Genomic DNA, 19,374 nt, shown 5'->3' on the forward strand with positions numbered 1-19,374 from the left:
TTCTAAAGGGTACAGGAGGGGACAACTAGGACAAGGGTGCTGCTCCACTCTGAGAAAGGAGACTTGGCACAAGGCTCTTGTGTTCTGTGTACACCTGAACGCCAGAGCAAAAGGACAGACCCTGGTTATGCCAGGTGTTGGTAGTCTACACAGAGTGCATTCCTGTGCGACGCACGCTGCTACAGGGTCGTGGCTGTGTCTGCTGTCATTTGAAAGGCACTGTGAACCCAGGACGCGAGTCTTGTGCCCCGGAATGCAAGGCCCAAGAGGCAGCAACTCTCTTGCAAGTCTTCTTCCCTCATGCAGGAGAGCAAACTTCTAAAGCTTTGCTGTGGATGCAGCAGCAAAGTGCTGTTCGCCCCAAGCAGAAAACCTCTGGAAAAGCTCAGCATTCACTGGGAAATCAAGGTCAGTTCTGTGGCCAAGCCAGGCTTGTCTCAGCATAGTCTCCACAGTCTGTAGGGTGAAACCCGCATACAGCGAAACCCTTTTTACCCAGACTTTCCTTCTGCTCGAGAGATAAGCATGGTTGTGCTTATGGAAAGAGCAATAAGGAGAGGGACTCACCCGTTCACACGCTCCCAAGGAGAAGGTATGGGGAAGGCGCAATACCCGCTTCGGGAGTAGAGAGAGACGGTGGCTTTGGTGTTGGCAAACAGAAGTGATGCTGGAAAGTATGCGCTCTGAGGAAAACCCCTTGTGGAAGACTAGTGTCAACGACTCCCTCTGAGGTGACATAGAACCCTGGCTTCTAAAGGGTACAGGAGGGGACAACTAGGACAAGGGAGCTGCTCCACTCTGAGAAAGGTGTCTTGGCACAAGGCTCTTGTGTTCTGTGTACACCTGAATTCCAGAGCAAAAGGACAGACCCTGGTTATGCCAGGTGTTGTTAGTCTACACAGAGAGCATTCTTGTGCGACGCACGCTGCTACAGGGTCGTGGCTGTGTCTGCTGTCATTTGAAAGGCACTGTGAACCCAGGACTCGAGTCTTGTGCCCCGGAATGCAAGGCCCAAGAGGCAGCAACTCTCTTGCAAGTCTTCTTCCCTCATGCAGGAGAGCAAACTTCTAAAGCTTTGCTGTGGATGCAGCAGCAAAGTGCTGTTCGCCCCAAGCAGAAAACCTCTGGAAAAGCTCAGCATTCACTGGGAAATCAAAGTCAGTTCTGTGGCTAAGCCAAGCTTGTCTCAGCATAGTCTCCACAGTCTGGAGTGTGAAACACGCATACAGCGAAACCCTCTTTACCCAGACTTTCCTTCTGCTCGAGAGATAAGCATGGTTGTGCTTATGGAAAGAGCAATAAGGAGAGGGACTCACCCGTTCACACGCTCCCAAGGAGAAGGTATGGGGAAGGCGCAATACACGCCTCGGGAGTAGAGAGGGGACGGTGGCTTTGGTGTTGGCAAACAGAAGTGATGCTGGAAAGTATGCGCTCTGTGGAACACCCCTTGTGGAAGACAAGTCTCAACGACTCCCTCTGAGGTGACACAGAACCCTGGCTTCTAAAGGGTACAGGAGGGGACAACTAGGACAAGGGTGCTGCTCCACTCTGAGAAAGGAGTCTTGGCACAAGGCTCTTGTGTTCTGTGTACACCTGAACGCCAGAGCAAAAGGATAGACCCTGGTTATGCCAGGTGTTGGTAGTCTACACAGAGTGCATTCCTGTGCGACGCACGCTGCTGCAAGGTGGTGGCTGTGTCTGCTGTCATTTGAAAGGCACTGTGAACCCAGGACGCAAGTCTTGTGCCCCGGAATGCAAGGCCCAAGAGGCAGCAACTCTCTTGCAAGTCTTCGTCCCTCATGCAGGAGAGCAAACGTCTAAAGGTTTGCTGTGGATGCAGCAGCAAAGTGCTGTTCGCCCCAAGCAGAAAACCTCTGGAAAAGCTCAGCATTCACTGGGAAATCAATGTCAGTTCTGTGGCCAAGCCAGGCTTGTCTCAGCATAGTCTCCACAGTCTGGAAGTTGAAACCCGCATACAGCGAAACCTTCTTTACCCAGACTTTCCTTCTGCTCGAGAGAGAAGCATGGTGGTGCTTATTGAAAGAGCAATAAGGAGAGGGACTCACCCGTACACACGCTCCCAAGGAGAAGGTATGGGGAAGGCACAATACCCGCTTCGGGAGTAGAGAGGAGACGGTGGCTTTGGTGTTGGCAAACAGAAGTAATGCTGGAAAGTGTGCGCTTGAGGAACACCCCTTGTGGAAGACTAGTGTCATCGACTCCCTCTGAGGTGACACAGAACCCTGGCTTCTAAAGGGTACAGGAGGGGACAACTAGGACAAGGGTGCTGCTCCACTCTGAGAAAGGAGACTTGGCACAAGGCTCTTGTGTTCTGTGTACACCTGAACGCCAGAGCAAAAGGACAGACCCTGGTTATGCCAGGTGTTGGTAGTCTACACAGAGTGCATTCCTGTGCGACGCACGCTGCTACAGGGTCGTGGCTGTGTCTGCTGTCATTTGAAAGGCACTGTGAACCCAGGACGCGAGTCTTGTGCCCCGGAATGCAAGGCCCAAGAGGCAACAACTCTCTTGCAAGTCTTCTTCCTTCATGCAGGAGAGCAAACTTCTAAAGCTTTGCTGTGATGCAGCAGCAAAGTGCTGTTCGCCCCAAGCAGAATACCTCTGGAAAACCTCAGCATTCACTGGGAAATCAATGTCAGTTCTGTGGCCAAGCCAGGCTTGTCTCAGCATAGTCTCCACAGTCTGGAGGGTGAAACCCGCATACAGCGAAACCCTCTTTGCCCAGACATTCCTTCTACTCCTGAGATAAGCATGATTGTGCTTATGGAAAGAGCAATAAGGAGAGGGACTCATCAGTTCACACGCTCCCAAGGAGAAGGTATGGGGAAGGCGCAATGCCCGCTTCGGGAGTAGAGAGAGACGGTGGCTTTGGTGTTGGCAAACAGAAGTGATGCTGGAAAGTATGCGCTCTGAGGAACACCCCTTGTGGAAGACTAGTGTCAACGACTCCCTCTGAGGTGACACAGAACCCTGGCTTCTAAAGGGTACAGGAGGAGACAACTAGGACAAGGGAGCTGCTCCACTCTGAGAAAGGTGTCTTGGCACAAGGCTCTTGTGTTCTTTGTACACCTGAACGCCAGAGCAAAAGGACAGACCCTGGTTATGCCAGGTGTTGGTAGTCTACACAGAGTGCATTCCTGTGCGACGCACGCTGCTGCAAGGTGGTGGCTGTGGCTGCTGTCATTTGAAAGGCACTGTGAACCCAGGACGCGAGTCTTGTGCCCCGAAATGCAAGGCCCAAGAGGCAGCAACTCTCTTGCAAGTCTTCTTCCCTCATGCATGAGAGCAAACTTCTAAAGCTTTGCTGTGGATGCAGCAGCAAAGTGCTCTTCGCCCCAAGCAGAAAACCTCTGGAAAAGCTCAGCATTCACAGGGAAATCAATGTCAGTTCTGTGACCAAGCCAGGCTTGTCTCAGCATAGTCTCCACAGTCTGGAGGGTGAAACCCGCATACAGCGAAACCCTCTTTACCCAGACTTTCCTTCTGCTCGAGAGATAAGCATGGTTGTGCTTATGGAAAGAGCAAAAAGGAGAGGGACTCACCCGTTCACACGCTCCCAAGGAGAAGGTATGGGGAAGGCGCAATACCCGCTTCGGGAGTAGAGAGGAGACTTTGGCTTTGGTGTTGGCAAACAGAAGTATGCTGGGAAGTATGCGCTCTGTGGAACACCCCTTGTGGAAGACTAGTGTCAACGACTCCCTCTGAGGTGACACAGAACCCTGGCTTCTAAAGGGTACAGGAGGTGACAACCTGGACAACGGAGCTGCTCCACTCTGAGAAAGGTGTCTTGGCACAAGGCTCTTGTGTTCTGTGTACACCTGAACGCCAGAGCAAAAGGACAGACCCTGGTTATGCCAGGTGTTGTTAGTCTACACAGAGAGCATTCTTTTGCGACGAACGCTGCTACAGGGTGGTGGCTGTGTCTGCTGTCATTTGAAAGGCACTGTGAACCCAGGACGCGAGTCTTGTGCCCCGGAATGCAAGGCCCAAGAGGCAGCAACTCTCTTGCAAGTCTTCTTCCCTCATGCAGGAGAGCAAACTTCTAAAGCTTTGCTGTGGATGCAGCAGCAAAGTGCTGTTCGCCCCAAGCAGAAAACCTCTGGAAAAGCTCAGCATTCACTGGGAAATCAATGTCAGTTCTGTGGCCAAGCCAAGCTTTTCTCAGCATAGTCTCCACAGTCTGGAGTGTGAAACACGCATACAGCAAAACCCTCTTTACCCAGACTTTCCTTCTGCTCGAGAGATAAGCATGGTTGTGCTTATGGAAAGAGCAATAAGGAGAGGGACTCACCCGTTCACACGCTCCCAAGGAGAAGGTATGGGGAAGGCGCAATACACGCCTCGGGAGTAGAGAGGGGACGGTGGCTTTGGTGTTGGCAAACAGAAGTGATGCTGGAAAGTATGCGCTCTGTGGAACACCCCTTGTGGAAGACTAGTCTCAACGACTCCCTCTGAGGTGACACAGAACCCTGGCTTCTAAAGGGTACAGGAGGGGACAACTAGGACAAGGGTGCTGCTCCACTCTGAGAAAGGAGTCTTGGCACAAGGCTCTTGTGTTCTGTGTACACCTGAACGCCAGAGCAAAAGGATAGACCCTGGATATGCCAGGTGTTGGTAGTCTACACAGAGTGCATTCCTGTGCGACGCACGCTGCTGCAAGGTGGTGGCTGTGTCTGCTGTCATTTGAAAGGCACTGTGAACCCAGGACGCAAGTCTTGTACACCGGAATGCAAGGCCCAAGAGGCAGCAACTCTCTTGCAAGTCTTCTTCCCTCATGCAGGAGAGCAAACTTCTAAAGCTTTGCTGTGGATGCAGCAGCAAAGTGCTGTTCGCCCCAAGCAGAAAACCTCTGGAAAAGCTCAGCATTCACTGGGAAATCAATGTCAGTTCTGTGGCCAAGCCAGGCTTGTCTCAGCATTGTCTCCACAGTCTGGAAGGTGAAACCCGCATACAGCGAAACCTTCTTTACCCAGACTTTCCTTCTGCTCGAGAGATAAGCATGGTGGTGCTTATTGAAAGAGCAATAAGGAGAGGGACTCACCCGTACACACGCTCCCAAGGAGAAGGTATGGGGAAGGCGCAATACCCGCTTCGGGAGTAGAGAGGAGACGGTGGCTTTGGTGTTGGCAAACAGAAGTAATGCTGGAAAGTGTGTGCTCTGAGGAACACCCCTTGTGGAAGACTAGTGTCATCGACTCCCTCTGAGGTGACACAGAACCCTGGCTTCTAAAGGGTACAGGAAGGGACAACTAGGACAAGGGTGCTGCTCCACTCTGAGAAAGGAGACATGGCACAAGGCTCTTGTGTTCTGTGTACACCTGAACGCCAGAGCAAAAGGACAGACCCTGGTTATGCCAGGTGTTGGTAGTCTACACAGAGTGCATTCCTGTGCGACGCACGCTGCTACAGGGTCGTGGCTGTGTCTGCTGTCATTTGAAAGGCACTGTGAACCCAGGACGCGAGTCTTGTGCCCCGGAATGCAAGGCCCAAGAGGCAGCAACTCTCTTGAAAGTCTTCTTCCCTCATGCAGGAGAGCAAACTTCTAAAGCTTTGCTGTGGATGCAGCAGCAAAGTGCTGTTCGCCCCAAGCAGAAAACCTCTGGAAAAGCTCAGCATTCACTGGGAAATCAATGTCAGTTCTGTGGCCAAGCCAGGCTTGTCTCAGCATAGTCTCCACAGTCTGGAAGGTGAAACCCGCATAAAGCGAAACCCTCTTTACCCAGACTTTCCTTCTGCTCGAGAGATAAGCATGGTTGTGCTTATGGAAAGAGCAATAAGGAGAGGGACTCACCCGTTCACACGCTCCCAAGGAGAAGGTATGGGGAAGGCGCAATACCCGCTTCGGGAGTAGAGAGAGACGGTGGCTTTAGTGTTGGCAAACAGAAGTATGCTGGAAAGTAAGCGCTCTGTGGAATACCCCTTGTGGAAGACTAGTGTCAACGACTCCCTCTGAGGTGACACAGAACCCTGGCTTCTAAAGGGTACAGGAGGGGACAACTAGGACAAGGGTGCTGCTCCACTCTGAGAAAGGAGTCTTGGCACAAGGCCCTTCTGTTCTGTGTACACCTGAACGTCAGAGCAAAAGGACAGACCCTGGTTATGCCAGGTGTTGTTAGTCTACACAGAGAGCATTCTTGTGCGACGCACGCTGCTACAGGGTCGTGGCTGTGTCTGCTGTCATTTGAAAGGCACTGTGAACCCAGGACACGAGTCTTGTGCCCCGGATGCAAGGCCCAAGAGGCAGCAACTCTCTTGCAAGTCTTCTTCCCTCATGCAGGAGAGCAAACTTCGAAAGCTTTGCTGTGGATGCAGCAGCAAAGTGCTGTTCGCCCGAAGCAGAAAACCTCTGGAAAAGCTCAGCATTCACTGGGAAATCAAAGTCAGTTCGGTGGCCAAGCCAGGCTTGTCTCAGCATAGTCTCCACAGTCTGGAGGGTGAAACCCGCATACAGCGAAACCCTCTTTCCCCAGACTTTCCTTCTACTCCTGAGATAAGCATGATTGTGCTTATGGAAAGAGCAATAAGGAGAGGGACTCACCCGTTCACACGTTCCCAAAGAGAAGGTATGGGGAAGGCGCAATACACGCTTCGGGAGTAGAGAGCAGACGGTGGCTTTGGTGTTGGCAAACAGAAGTATGCTGGAAAGTAAGCGCTCTGTGGAACACCCCTTGTGGAAGACTAGTGTCAACGACTCCCTCTGAGGTGACACAGAACCCTGGCTTCTAAAGGGTACAGGAGGGGACAACTAGGACAAGGGTGCTGCTCCACTCTGAGAAAGGAGTCTTGGCACAAGGCCCTTCTGTTCTGTGTACACCTGAACGCCAGAGCAAAAGGACAGACCCTGGTTATGCCAAGTGTTGGTAGTCTACACATAGTGCCTTCCTGTGCGACGCACGCTGCTGCAAGGTGGTGGCTGTGTCTGCTGTCATTTGAAAGGCACTGTGAACCCAGGACGCAAGTCTTGTGCCCCGGAATGCAAGGCCCAAGAGGCAGCAACTCTCTTGCAAGTCTTCTTCCCTCATGCAGGAGAGCAAACTTCTAAAGCTTTGCTGTGGATGCAGCAGCAAAGTGCTGTTCGCCCACAAGCAGAAAACCTCTGGAAAAGCTCAGCATTCACTGGGAAATCAAGGTCAGTTGTGTGGCCAAGTCAGGCTTGTCTCAGCATAGTCTCCACAGTCTGGAGGGTGAAACCCGCATACAGCGAAACCCTCTTTACCCAGACTTTCCTTCTGCTCGAGAGATAAGCATGGTTGTGCTTATTGAAAGAGCTATAAGGAGAGGGACTCACCCGTACACACGCTCCCAAGGAGAAGGTATGGGGAAGGCGCAATACCCGCTTCGGGAGTAGAGAGGAGACTTGGCTTTGGTGTTGGCAAACAGAAGTAATGCTGGAAAGTATGCGCTCTGAGGAACACCCCTTGTGGAAGACTAGTGTCATCGACTCCCTCTGAGGTGACACAGAACCCTGGCTTCTAAAGGGTACAGGAGGGGACAACTAGGACAAGGGTGCTGCTCCACTCTGAGAAAGGAGACTTGGCACAAGGCTCTTGTGTTCTGTGTACACCTGAACGCCAGAGCAAAAGGACAGACCCTGGTTATGCCAGGTGTTGGTAGTCTACACAGAGTGCATTCCTGTGCGACGCACGCTGCTACAGGGTCCTGGCTGTGTCTGCTGTCATTTGAAAGGCACTGTGAACCCAGGACGCGAGTCTTGTGCCCCGGAATGTAAGGCCCAAGAGGCAGCAACTCTCTTGCAAGTCTTCTTCCCTCATGCAGGAGAGGAAACTTCTAAAGCTTTGCTGTGGATGCAGCAGCAAAGTGCTGTTCGCCCCAAGCAGAAAACCTCTGGAAAAGCTCAGCATTCACTGGGAAATCAATGTCAGTTCTGTGACCAAGCCAGGCTTGTCTCAGCATAGTCTCCACAGTCTGGAGGGTGAATCCCGCATACAGCGAAACCCTCTTTACCCAGACTTTCCTTCTGCTCGAGAGTTAAGCATGGTTGTGCTTATGGAAAGAGCAATAAGGAGAGGGACTCACCCGTTCACACGCTCCCAAGGAGAAGGTATGGGGAAGGCGCAATACCGGCTTCGGGAGTAGAGAGAGACGGTGGCTTTGGTGTTGGCAAACAGAAGTGATCCTGGAAAGTATGCGCTCTGAGGAACACCCCTTGTGGAAGACTAGTGTCAACGACTCCCTCTGAGGTGACACAGAACCCTGGCTTCTAAAGGGTACAGGAGGAGACAACTAGGACAAGGGAGCTGCTCCACTCTGAGAAAGGTGTCTTGGCACAAGGCTCTTGTGTTCTTTGTACACCTGAACGCCAGAGCAAAAGGACAGACCCTGGTTATGCCAGGTGTTGGTAGTCTACACAGAGTGCATTCCTGTGCGACGCACGCTGCTGCAAGGTGGTGGCTGTGGCTGCTGTCATTTGAAAGGCACTGTGAACCCAGGACGCGAGTCTTGTGCCCCGGAATGCAAGGACCAAGAGGCAGCAACTCTCTTGCAAGTCTTCTTCCCTCATGCATGAGAGCAAACTTCTAAAGCTTTGCTGTGGATGCAGCAGCAAAGTGCTCTTCGCCCCAAGCAGAAAACCTCTGGAAAAGCTCAGCATTCACAGGGAAATCAATGTCAGTTCTGTGACCAAGCCAGGCTTGTCTCAGCATAGTCTCCACAGTCTGGAGGGTGAAACCCGCATACAGCGAAACCCTCTTTACCCAGACTTTCCTTCTGCTCGAGAGATAAGCATGGTTGTGCTTATGGAAGGAGCAATAAGGAGAGGGACTCACCCGTTCACACGCTCCCAAGGAGAAGGTATGGGGAAGGCGCAATACCCGCTTCGGGAGTAGAGAGGAGACTTTGGCTTTGGTGTTGGCAAACAGAAGTAGGCTGGAAAGTATGCGCTCTGAGGAACACCCCTTGTGGAAGACTAGTGTCAACGACTCCCTCTGAGGTGACACAGAACCCTGGCTTCTAAAGGGTACAGGAGGGGACAACTAGGACAAGGGTGCTGCTCCACTCTGAGAAAGGAGACTTGGCACAAGGCTCTTGTGTTCTGTGTACACCTGAACGCCAGAGCAAAAGGACAGACCCTGGTAATGCCAGGTGTTGGTAGTCTACACATAGTGCCTTCCTGTGCGACGCACGCTGCTGCAAGGTGGTGGCCGTGTCTGCTGTCATTTGAAAGGCACTGTGAACCCAGGACGCAAGTCTTGTGCCCCGGAATGCAAGGCCCAAGAGGCAGCAACTCTCTTGCAAGTCTTCTTCCCTCATGCAGGAGAGCAAACTTCTAAAGCTTTGCTGTGGATGCAGCAGCAAAGTGCTGTTCGCCCCAAGCAGAAAACCTCTGGAAAAGCTCAGCATTCACTGGGAAATCAATGTCAGTTCTGTGACCAAGCTAGGCTTGTCTCAGCATAGTCTCCACAGTCTGGAGGGTGAAACCCGCATACAGCGAAACCCTCTTTACCCAGACTTTCCTTCTGCTCGAGAGTTAAGCATGGTTGTGCTTATGGAAAGAGCAATAAGGAGAGGGACTCACCCGTTCACACGCTCCCAAGGAGAAGGTATGGGGAAGGCGCAATACCCGCTTCGGGAGTAGAGAGAGACGGTGGCTTTGGTGTTGGCAAACAGAAGTGATCCTGGAAAGTATGCGCTCTGAGGAACAACCCTTGTGGAAGACTAGTGTCAACGACTCCCTCTGAGGTGACACAGAACCCTGGCTTCTAAAGGGTACAGGGGGGACAACAGGACAAGGGAGCTGCTCCACTCTGAGAAAGGTGTCTTGGCACAAGGCTCTTGTGTTCTGTGTACACCTGAACGCCAGAGCAAAAGGACAGACCCTGGTTATGCCAGGTGTTGTTAGTCTACACAGAGAGCATTCTTGTGCGACGCACGCTGCTACAGGGTCGTGGCTGTGTCTGCTGTCATTTGAAAGGCACTGTGAACTCAGGAAGCGAGTCTTGTACCCCGGAATGCAAGGCCCAAGAGGCAACAACTCTCTTGCAAGTCTTCTTCCCTCATGCAGGAGAGCAAACTTCTAAAGCTTTGCTGTGATGCAGCAGCAAAGTGCTGTTCGCCCCAAGCAGAAAACCTCTGGAAAAGCTCAGCATTCACTGGGAAATCAATGTCAGTTCTGTGGCCAAGCCAGGCTTGTCTCAGCATAGTCTCCACAGTCTGGAGGGTGAAACCCGCATACAGCGAAACCCTCTTTGCCCAGACATTCCTTCTACTCCTGAGATAAGCATGATTGTGCTTATGGAAAGAGCAATAAGGAGAGGGACTCATCCGTTCACACGCTCCCAAGGAGAAGGTATGGGGAAGGCGCAATACCCGCTTCGGGAGTAGAGAGGAGACTTTGGCTTTGGTGTTGGCAAACAGAAGTATGCTGGAAAGTATGCGCTCTAAGGAACACCCCTTGTGGAAGACTAGTGTCAACGACTCCCTCTGAGGTGACACAGAACCCTGGCTTCTAAAGGGTACAGGAGGTGACAACCTGGACAACTGAGCTGCTCCACTCTGAGAAAGGTGTCTTGGCACAAGGCTCTTGTGTTCTGTGTACACCTGAACGCCAGAGCAAAAGGACAGACCCTGGTTATGCCAGGTGTTGTTAGTCTACACAGAGAGCATTCTTTTGCGACGAACGCTGCTACAGGGTGGTGGCTGTGTCTGCTGTCATTTGAAAGGCACTGTGAACCCAGGACGCGAGTCTTGTGCCCCGGAATACAAGGCCCAAGAGGCAGCAACTCTCTTGCAAGTCTTCTTCCCTCATGCAGGAGAGCAAACTTCTAAAGCTTTGCTGTGGATGCAGCAGCAAAGTGCTGTTCGCCCCAAGCAGAAAACCTCTGGAAAAGCTCAGCATTCACTGGGAAATCAATGTCAGTTCTGTGGCCAAGCCAGGCTTGTCTCAGCATAGTCTCCACAGTCTGGAAGGTGAAACCCGCATACAGCGAAACCTTCTTTACCCAGACTTTCCTTCTACTCCTGAGATAAGCATGATTGTGCTTATTGAAAGAGCAATAAGGAGAGGGACTCACCCGTACACACGCTCCCAAGGAGAAGGTATGGGGAAGGCGCAATACCCGCTTCGGGAGTAGAGAGAGACGGTGGCTTTGGTGTTGGCAAACAGAAGTGATCCTGGAAAGTATGCGCTCTGAGGAACACCCCTTGTGGAAGACTAGTGTCAACGACTCCCTCTGAGGTGACACAGAACCCTGGCTTCTAAAGGGTACAGGGGGGACAACTAGGACAAGGGAGCTGCTCCACTCTGAGAAAGGTGTCTTGGCACAAGGCTCTTGTGTTCTTTGTACACCTGAACGCCAGAGCAAAAGGACAGACCCTGGTTATGCCAGGTGTTGGTAGTCTACACAGAGAGCATTCTTGTGCGACGCACGCTGCTACAGGGTCGTGGCTGTGTCTGCTGTCATTTGAAAGGCACTGTGAACCCAGGAAGCGAGTCTTGTGCCCCGGAATGCAAGGCCCAAGAGGCAACAACTCTCTTGCAAGTCTTCTTCCTTCATGCAGGAGAGCAAACTTCTAAAGCTTTGCTGTGATGCAGCAGCAAAGTGCTGTTCGCCCCAAGCAGAATACCTCTGGAAAACCTCAGCATTCACTGGGAAATCAATGTCAGTTCTGTGGCCAAGCCAGGCTTGTCTCAGCATAGTCTCCACAGTCTGGAAGGTGAAACCCGCATACAGCGAAACCCTCTTTGCCCAGACATTCCTTCTACTCCTGAGATAAGCATGATTGTGCTTATGGAAAGAGCAATAAGGAGAGGGACTCATCAGTTCACACGCTCCCAAGGAGAAGGTATGGGGAAGGCGCAATACCCGCTTCGGGAGTAGAGAGAGACGGTGGCTTTGGTGTTGGCAAACAGAAGTGATGCTGGAAAGTATGCGCTCTGAGGAACACCCCTTGTGGAAGACTAGTGTCAACGACTCCCTCTGAGGTGACACAGAACCCTGGCTTCTAAAGGGTACAGGAGGAGACAACTAGGACAAGGGAGCTGCTCCACTCTGAGAAAGGTGTCTTGGCACAAGGCTCTTGTGTTCTTTGTACACCTGAACGCCAGAGCAAAAGGACAGACCCTGGTTATGCCAGGTGTTGGTAGTCTACACAGAGTGCATTCCTGTGCGACGCACGCTGCTGCAAGGTGGTGGCTGTGGCTGCTGTCATTTGAAAGGCACTGTAAACCCAGGACGCGAGTCTTGTGCCCCGAAATGCAAGGCCCAAGAGGCAGCAACTCTCTTGCAAGTCTTCTTCCCTCATGCATGAGAGCAAACTTCTAAAGCTTTGCTGTGGATGCAGCAGCAAAGTGCTGTTCGCCCCAAGCAGAAAACCTCTGGAAAAGCTCAGCATTCACTGGGAAATCAAAGTCAGTTCGGTGGCCAAGCCAGGCTTGTCTCAGCATAGTCTCCACAGTCTGGAGGGTGAAACCCGCATACAGCGAAACCCTCTTTCCCCAGACTTTCCTTCTGCTCGAGAGATAAGCATGGTTGTGCTTATGGAAAGAGCAATAAGGAGAGGGACTCACCCGTTCATACGCTCCCAAGGAGAAGGTATGGGGAAGGCGCAATACCCGCTTCGGGAGTAGAGAGAGACGGTGGCTTTGGTGTTGGCAAACAGAAGTGATCCTGGAAAGTATGCGCTCTGAGGAACACCCCTTGTGGAAGACTAGTGTCAACGACTCCCTCTGAGGTGACACAGAACCCTGGCTTCTAAAGGGTACAGGGGGGACAACTAGGACAAGGGAGCTGCTCCACTCTGAGAAAGGTGTCTTGGCACAAGGCTCTTGTGTTCTGTGTACACCTGAACGCCAGAGCAAAAGGACAGACCCTGGTTATGCCAGGTGTTGTTAGTCTACACAGAGAGCATTCTTGTGCGACGCACGCTGCTACAGGGTCGTGGCTGTGTCTGCTGTCATTTGAAAGGCACTGTGAACCCAGGAAGCGAGTCTTGTGCCCCGGAATGCAAGGCCCAAGAGGCAACAACTCTCTTGCAAGTCGTCTTCCCTCATGCAGGAGAGCAAACTTCTAAAGCTTTGCTGTGATGCAGCAGCAAAGTGCTGTTCGCCCCAAGCAGAAAACCTCTGGAAAAGCTCAGCATTCACTGGGAAATCAATGTCAGTTCTGTGGCCAAGCCAGGCTTGTCTCAGCATAGTCTCCACAGTCTGGAGGGTGAAACCCGCATACAGCGAAACCCTCTTTGCCCAGACATTCCTTCTACTCCTGAGATAAGCATGATTGTGCTTATGGAAAGAGCAATAAGGAGAGGGACTCATCAGTTCACACGCTCCCAAGGAGAAGGTATGGGGAAGGCGCAATACCCGCTTCGGGAGTAGAGAGAGACGGTGGCTTTGGTGTTGGCAAACAGAAGTGATGCTGGAAAGTATGCGCTCTGAGGAACACCCCTTGTGGAAGACTAGTGTCAACGACTCCCTCTGAGGTGACACAGAACCCTGGCTTCTAAAGGGTACAGGAGGAGACAACTAGGACAAGGGAGCTGCTCCACTCTGAGAAAGGTGTCTTGGCACAAGGCTCTTGTGTTCTTTGTACACCTGAACGCCAGAGCAAAAGGACAGACCCTGGTTATGCCAGGTGTTGGTAGTCTACACAGAGTGCATTCCTGTGCGACGCACGCTGCTGCAAGGTGGTGGCTGTGGCTGCTGTCATTTGAAAGGCACTGTGAACCCAGGACGCGAGTCTTGTGCCCCGAAATGCAAGGCCCAAGAGGCAGCAACTCTCTTGCAAGTCTTCTTCCCTCATGCATGAGAGCAAACTTCTAAAGCTTTGCTGTGGATGCAGCAGCAAAGTGCTCTTCGCCCCAAGCAGAAAACCTCTGGAAAAGCTCAGCATTCACAGGGAAATCAATGTCAGTTCTGTGACCAAGCCAGGCTTGTCTCAGCATAGTCTCCACAGTCTGGAGGGTAAAACCCGCATACAGCGAAACCCTCTTTACCCAGACTTTCCTTCTGCTCGAGAGATAAGCATGGTTGTGCTTATGGAAAGAGCAAAAAGGAGAGGGACTCACCCGTTCACACGCTCCCAAGGAGAAAGTATGGGGAAGGCGCAATACCCGCTTCGGGAGTAGAGAGGAGACTTTGGCTTTGGTGTTGGCAAACAGAAGTATGCTGGAAAGTATGCGCTCTGTGGAACACCTTTTGTGGAAGACTAGTGTCAACGACTCCCTCTGAGGTGACACAGAACCCTGGCTTCTAAAGGGTACAGGAGGTGACAACCTGGACAACGGATCTGCTCCACTCTGAGAAAGGTGTCTTGGCACAAGGCTCTTGTGTTCTGTGTACACCTGAACGCCAGAGCAAAAGGACAGACCCTGGTTATGCCAGGTGTTGTTAGTCTACACAGAGAGCATTCTTTTGCGACGAACGCTGCTACAGGGTGGTGGCTGTGTCTGCTGTCATTTGAAAGGCACTGTGAACCCAGGACGCGAGTCTTGTGCCCCGGAATGCAAGGCCCAAGAGGCAGCAACTCTCTTGCAAGTCTTCTTCCCTCATGCAGGAGAGCAAACTTCTAAAGCTTTGCTGTGGATGCAGCAGCAAAGTGCTGTTCGCCCCAAGCAGAAAACCTCTGGAAAAGCTCAGCATTCACTGGGAAATCAATGTCAGTTCTGTGGCCAAGCCAAGCTTTTCTCAGCATAGTCTCCACAGTCTGGAGTGTGAAACACGCATACAGCAAAACCCTCTTTACCCAGACTTTCCTTCTGCTCGAGAGATAAGCATGGTTGTGCTTATGGAAAGAGCAATAAGGAGAGGGACTCACCCGTTCACACGCTCCCAAGGAGAAGGTATGGGGAAGGCGCAATACACGCCTCGGTAGTAGAGAGGGGACGGTGGCTTTGGTGTTGGCAAACAGAAGTGATGCTGGAAAGTATGCGCTCTGTGGAACACCCCTTGTGGAAGACTAGTCTCAACGACTCCCTCTGAGGTGACACAGAACCCTGGCTTCTAAAGGGTACAGGAGGGGACAACTAGGACAAGGGTGCTGCTCCACTCTGAGAAAGGAGTCTTGGCACAAGGCTCTTGTGTTCTGTGTACACCTGAACGCCAGAGCAAAAGGATAGACCCTGGATATGCCAGGTGTTGGTAGTCTACACAGAGTGCATTCCTGTGCGACGCACGCTGCTGCAAGGTGGTGGCTGTGGCTGCTGTCATTTGAAAGGCACTGTGAACCCAGGACGCAAGTCTTGTGCCCCGGAATGCAAGGCCCAAGAGGCAGCAACTCTCTTGCAAGTCTTCTTCCCTCATGCAGGAGAGCAAACTTCTAAAGCTTTGCTGTGGATGCAGCAGCAAAGTGCTGTTCGCCCCAAGCAGAAAACCTCTGGAAAAGCTCAGCATTCACTGGGAAATCAATGTCAGTTCTGTGGCCAAGCCAGGCTTGTCTCAGCATAGTCTCCACAGTCTGGAAGGTGAAACCCGCATACAGCGAAACCTTCTTTACCCAGACTTTCCTTCTGCTCGAGAGATAAGCATGGTGGTGCTTATTGAAAGAGCAATAAGGAGAGGGACTCACCCGTACACACGCTCCCAAGGAGAAGGTATGGGGAAGGCGCAATACCCGCTTCGGGAGTAGAGAGGAGACGGTGGCTTTGGTGTTGGCAAACAGAAGTAATGCTCGAAAGTGTGCGCTCTGAGTAACACCCCTTGTGGAAGACTAGTGTCATCGACTCCCTCTGAGGTGACACAGTACCCTGGCTTCTAAAGGGTACAGGAGGGGACAACTAGGACAAGGGTGCTGCTCCACTCTGAGAAAGGAGACTTGGCACAAGGCTCTTGTGTTCTGTGTACACCTGAACGCCAGAGCAAAAGGACAGACCCTGGTTATGCCAGGTGTTGGTAGTCTACACAGAGTGCATTCCTGTGCGACGCACGCTGCTACAGGGTCGTGGCTGTGTCTGCTGTCATTTGAAAGGCACTGTGAACCCAGGACGCGAGTCTTGTGCCCCGGAATGCAAGGCCCAAGAGGCAGCAACTCTCTTGCAAGTCTTCTTCCCTCATGCAGGAGAGCAAACTTCTAAAGCTTTGCTGTGGATGCAGCAGCAAAGTGCTGTTCGCCCCAAGCAGAAAACCTCTGGAAAAGCTCAGCATTCACTGGGAAATCAATGTCAGTTCTGTGGCCAAGCCAGGCTTGTCTCAGCATAGTCTCCACAGTCTGGAGGGTGAAACCCGCATACAGCGAAACCCTCTTTACCCAGACTTTCCTTCTGCTCGAGAGATAAGCATGGTTGTGCTCATGGAAAGAGCAATAAGGAGAGGGACTCACCCGTTCACACGCTCCCAAGGAGAAGGTATGGGGAAGGCGCAATACCCGCTTCGGGAGTAGAGAGAGACGGTGGCTTTGGTGTTGGCAAACAGAAGTGATGCTGGAAAGTATGAGCTCTGAGGAAAACCCCATGTGGAAGACTAGTGTCAAGGACTCCCTCTGAGGTGACATAGAACCCTGGCTTCTAAAGGGTACAGGAGGGGACAACTAGGACAAGGGAGCTGCTCCACTCTGAGAAAGGTGTCTTGGCACAAGGCTCTTGTGTTCTGTGTACACCTGAATGCCAGAGCAAAAGGACAGACCCTGGTTATGCCAGGTGTTGTTAGTCTACACAGAGAGCATTCTTGTGCGACGCACGCTGCTACAGGGTCCTGGCTGTGTCTGCTGTCATTTGAAAGGCACTGTGAACCCAGGAAGCGAGTCTTGTACCCCGGAATGCAAGGCCCAAGAGGCAACAACCCTCTTGCAAGTCTTCTTCCCTCATGCAGGAGAGTAAACTTCTAAAGCTTTGCTGTGATGCAGCAGCAAAGTGCTGTTCGCCCCAAGCAGAAAACCTCTGGAAAAGCTCAGCATTCACTGGGAAATCAATGTCAGTTCTGTGGCCAAGCCAGGCTTGTCTCAGCATAGTCTCCACAGTCTGGAGGGTGAAACACGCATACAGCGAAACCCTCTTTGCCCAGACATTCCTTCTACGCCTGAGATAAGCATGATTGTGCTTATGGAAAGAGCAATAAGGAGAGGGACTCATCCGTTAACACGCTCCCAAGGAGAAGGTATGGGGAAGGCGCAATACCCGCTTCGGGAGTAGAGAGAGACGGTGGCTTTGGTGTTGGCAAACAGAAGTGATGCTGGAAAGTATGCGCTCTGAGGAACACCCCTTGTGGAAGACTAGTGTCAACGACTCCCTCTGAGGTGACACAGAACCCTGGCTTCTAAAGGGTACAGGAGGAGACAACTAGGACAAGGGAGCTGCTCCACTCTGAGAAAGGTGTCTTGGCACAAGGCTCTTGTGTTCTTTGTACACCTGAACGCCAGAGCAAAAGGACAGTCCCTGGTTATGCCAGGTGTTGGTAGTCTACACAGAGTGCATTCTTGTGCGACGCACGCTGCTACAGGGTGGTGGCTGTGTCTGCTGTCATTTGAAAGGCACTGTGAACCCAGGACGCGAGTCTTGTGCCCCGGAATGCAAGGCCCAAGAGGCAGCAACTCTCTTGCAAGTCTTCTTCCCTCATGCAGGAGAGCAAACTTCTAAAGCTTTGCTGTGGATGCAGCAGCAAAGTGCTGTTCGCCCCAAGCAGAAAACCTCTGGAAAAGCTCAGCATTCACTGGGAAATCAATGTCAGTTCAGTGGCCAAGCCAAGCTTGTCTCAGCATAGTCTCCACAGTCTGGATTGTGAAACCCGCATACAGCGAAACCCTCTTTACCCAGACTTTCCTTCTGCTCGAGAGATAAGCATGGTTGTGCTTATGGAAAGAGCAATAAGGAGAGGGACTCACCCGTTCACACGCTCCCAAGGAGAAGGTATGGGGAAGGCGCAATACACGCTTCGTGAGTAGAGAGCAGACGGTGGCTTTGGTGTTGGCAAACAGAAGTGATGCTGGAAAGTATGCGCTCTGTGGAACACCCCTTGTGGAAGACTAGTGTCAACGACTCCCTCTGAGGTGACACAGAACCCTGGCTTCTAAAGGGTACAGGAGGGGACAACTAGCACAAGGGTGCTGCTCCACTCTGAGAAAGGAGACTTGGCACAAGGCTCTTGTGTTCTGTGTACACCTGAACGCCAGAGCAAAAGGACAGACCCTGGTTATGCCAGGTGTTGGTAGTCTACACAGAGTGCATTCCTGTGCGACGCACGCTGCTACAGGGTCGTGGCTGTGTCTGCTGTCATTTGAAAGGCACTGTGAACCCAGGACGCGAGTCTTGTGCCCCGGAATGCAAGTCCCAAGAGTCAGCAACTCTCTTGCAAGTCTTCTTCCCTCATGCAGGAGAGCAAACTTCTAAAGCTTTGCTGTGGATGCAGCAGCAAAGTGCTGTGCGCCCCAAGCAGAAAACCTCTGGAAAAGCTCAGCATTCACTGGGAAATCAATGTCAGTTCTGTGGCCAAGCCAAGCTTGTCTCAGCATAGTCTCCACAGTCTGGAGTGTGAAACACGCATACAGCGAAACCCTCTTTACCCAGACTTTCCTTCTGCTCGAGAGATAAGCATGGTTGTGCTTATGGAAAGAGCAATAAGGAGAGGGACTCACCCGTTCACACGCTCCCAAGGAGAAGGTATGGGGAAGGCGCAATACACGCCTCGGGAGTAGAGAGGGGACGGTGGCTTCGGTGTTGGCAAACAGAAGTGATGCTGGAAAGTATGCGCTCTGTGGAACACACCTTGTGGAAGACTAGTGTCAACGACTCCCTCTGAGGTGACACAGAACCCTGGCTTCTAAAGGGTACAGGAGGGGACAACTAGCACAAGGGTGCTGCTCCACTCTGAGAAAGGAGACATGGCACAAGGCTCTTGTGTTCTGTGTACACCTGAACGCCAGAGCAAAAGGACAGACCCTGGTTATGCCAGGTGTTGGTAGTCTACACAGAGTGCATTCCTGTGCGACGCACGCTGCTACAGGGTCGTGGCTGTGTCTGCTGTCATTTGAAAGGCACTGTGAACCCAGGACGCGAGTCTTGTGCCCCGGAATGCAAGTCCCAAGAGTCAGCAACTCTCTTGCAAGTCTTCTTCCCTCATGCAGGAGAGCAAACTTCTAAAGCTTTGCTGTGGATGCAGCAGCAAAGTGCTGTTCGCCCCAAGCAGAAAACCTCTGGAAAAGCTCAGCATTCACTGGGAAATCAATGTCAGTTCTGTGGCCAAGCCAAGCTTGTCTCAGCATAGTCTCCACAGTCTGGAGTGTGAAACACGCATACAGCGAAACCCTCTTTACCCAGACTTTCCTTCTGCTCGAGAGATAAGCATGGTTGTGCTTATGGAAAGAGCAATAAGGAGAGGGACTCACCCGTTCACACGCTCCCAAGGAGAAGGTATGGGGAAGGCGCAATACACGCATCGGGAGTAGAGAGGGGACGGTGGCTTCGGTGTTG

This window comes from Neovison vison, chromosome 9 (assembly GCF_020171115.1).
Source record: "Neovison vison isolate M4711 chromosome 9, ASM_NN_V1, whole genome shotgun sequence".
Taxonomy (NCBI): domain Eukaryota; kingdom Metazoa; phylum Chordata; class Mammalia; order Carnivora; family Mustelidae; genus Neogale; species Neogale vison.